Source organism: Ambystoma mexicanum, chromosome 2q (genome assembly GCF_040938575.1).
Source record: "Ambystoma mexicanum isolate Mex_15411 chromosome 2q, UKY_AmexF1_1, whole genome shotgun sequence".
NCBI lineage: Eukaryota > Metazoa > Chordata > Amphibia > Caudata > Ambystomatidae > Ambystoma > Ambystoma mexicanum.
In genome coordinates, this window is record NC_090924.1 from 693,825,901 (window position 1) to 693,828,400 (window position 2,500).

Here is a 2,500-nt window from a genome sequence, read left to right on the forward strand (position 1 = left end):
AGAGGCCCAGGGTTCAAATCCCGGACAAGCCCTTTTTTTTGGAGCGCCGAAAACAAAAAACACAGAGTCCCCAATTCCCCCCCAAAAATAGTTTGTGCGTGACCGTATCTGGTTCGATGCCCGTCGCCAATGGTTGGCTGCTTTTAAGCCCATGGCCCAAGAGGCAGTGTTGTAAATTCCCCCTCCTTTGTAATGATGCGCTGGCGGCGAGCTGATGTATAACGGTTTGGACATGCCTTCTGGGTGGGGACTGCCATGGCTCGCGCCACTGTTGCATCCAGCCTGGTCTTATGTATGTGTCTGCAGCCTGTGTGTGAGGTGCTGTGAGTGCTGCCATGTAGGTCCGGCGCAGGCTTGCGCCAAACTTTCACGTTGGTGTGTGCCACCTGGCAGGTACCAGCGGGCCCCATGAGACATCAGTGCCACAAAGCCTTTCAACTGAAAGCTGTCCCAGCACACTAGAGCGCAGCCTACCAGAGCTGTTTCTGTAGTGTAGTGGTTATCACATTCGCCTAACACGCGAAAGGTCCCCGGTTCGAGACCGGGCAGAAACATGGGGCTGGTTTCTTTTTATTTCCACAATGTCATTCGGACACATTTGACCGCATGCAGGTTTCGACAGGTATGGACAGGCCGGCACTACGCCATGAGTGATCTGAGGCCAGCCCTTATTTGCACCCTGCAAACTGTCCACTGGCTCCATCAGTGGGCGTTTCCTGCTATCCCTGGGTCCTTAAGTGAGTGTTTGGGTACTTTTGATGCAGAGATCAGGGCATGAAAACCGGCGCTGGCACCTGGCGACATTGGGTACTGAAGAATCTTTCCCAATCCTGCCCATAGCTGTCAGGGTGGCCGAGTGGTCTAAGGCGCCAGACTCAAGAGGCGCAGCTCTTCCCTGCATCTGGGTTTTCTGGTCTCCGATTGGAGGCGTGGGTTCAAATCCCACTCCTGACAAGCCAGGCTCATTTTTTTGAGCACATTTCAGAGTGTAAGGCTTGCGGAAAACCTCGTGGGGGCCCCCGAATGCAGCGCCCGGCAAGCCTCCCTGTTCTCTTCTGCTGCCTTGCAACTGGAGCTGTCTGCCAGAGACGCCGGAGGCACACCTGCCCTTAAACCCCCACTGGCCCACGGCTGCAAAACCTGCATTTTGTAGTGGCTGGCTTGGTGGCATATGTCACTGAGCCCAGTCTACTCAGGAAGTGAAAAAAGTCCCCTTCACAGTTGGAGAAAGTGCTCTCCTGCCACCTGTCGGTCGTTGAAGGCACCACACCTCAGCAAAATAAAAATAAAAAAACAGACATGCTGAGTTCGGGGGATGTAAAGGTATTTACATAGCAAGAACAGAGAGGCTGTTGGGAGATGACAGAATCCATGCTGCCCCAGAGTTCTCTTCTGAAATTCGCAGGAATCCAGAGGTTGGAGCGGGCTGAGGGAGTGCGCCTTCTTGCCTCTGTCGGCTTTCAAGACACATCCTCCTGCTGGGAAGCTGCCCACCCTGAGCAGCACAGGTTTGCGCTCTAGGCCGGTCGGCCACATATATCTCGCCTGATCGAGCCCGATCGAGCGGCAGCAGATGGCCTTTGGCCAGCGAAGGCTGCCGCTCTTCTTCTTGTTTCTCTGCTTGAGAGGTAGCTCAGTCCTCTGCGCTTGCGCCAGGGGCAGGCCACGTGACACGCAGGGGTCAGGCCGTGGAGCGACTGGGGCATGGCGCCAAGTGAGGTAAGCAGACCACCGCCCTCCCCCTCACTGTTCTCTGCATGCGGTGGCTCGTTGGTCTAGGGGTATGATTCTCGCTTAGGGTGCGAGAGGTCTCGGGTTCAAATCCCGGACGAGCCCTTTTTTTTTGGAGCGCCGAAAACAAAAAACACAGAGTCCCCAATTCCCCCCCAAAAATAGTTTGTGCGTGAACGTATCTGGTTCGATGCCCGTCGCCAATGGTTGGCTGCTTTTACGCCCATGGCCCAAGAGGCAGTGTTGGAAATTCCCCCTCCTTTGTAATGATGCGTTGGCGGCGAGCTGATGTATAACGGTTTGGACATGCCTTCTGGGTGGGGACTGCCATGGCTCGCGCCACTGTTGCATCCAGCTTGGTCTTTTGTATGTGTCTGCAGCCTGTGTGTGAGGTGCTGTGAGTGCTGCCATGTAGGTCCGGCGCAGGCTTGCGCCAAACTTTCACGTTGGTGTGTGCCACCTGGCAGGTACCAGCGGGCCCCATGAGACATCAGTGCCACAAAGCCTTTCAACTGAAAGCTGTCCCAGCACACTAGAGCGCAGCCTACCAGAGCTGTTTCTGTAGTGTAGTGGTTATCACATTTGCCTAACACGCGAAAGGTCCCCGGTTCGAGACCGGGCAGAAACATGGTGCTGGTTTCTTTTTATTTCCACAATGTCAATCGGACACATTTGACTGCATGCAGGTTTCGACAGGTATGGACAGGCCGGCACTACGCCATGAGTGATCTGAGGCCAGCCCTTATTTGCACCCTGCAAACTGTCCACT

The 2,500-nt window shown here is 55.0% G+C and overlaps 3 non-coding genes across 3 annotated transcripts; all 3 read left to right on the plus strand.

Annotated features, from left to right (window-relative positions):
- Positions 1-481: 481 nt before the first annotated feature.
- Positions 482-554, plus strand: TRNAV-AAC (transfer RNA valine (anticodon AAC)). Its single transcript has one exon. It is a non-coding gene; the product is annotated as a tRNA-Val (tRNA).
- Positions 555-842: 288 nt separating this feature from the next.
- TRNAL-CAA (transfer RNA leucine (anticodon CAA)) lies at positions 843-954 on the plus strand. The gene is made up of 2 exons: positions 843-880; positions 909-954. It is a non-coding gene; the product is annotated as a tRNA-Leu (tRNA).
- A 1,332-nt stretch (positions 955-2,286) lies between these two features.
- TRNAV-AAC (transfer RNA valine (anticodon AAC)) lies at positions 2,287-2,359 on the plus strand. The gene has a single exon. It is a non-coding gene; the product is annotated as a tRNA-Val (tRNA).
- Positions 2,360-2,500: the final 141 nt, after the last annotated feature.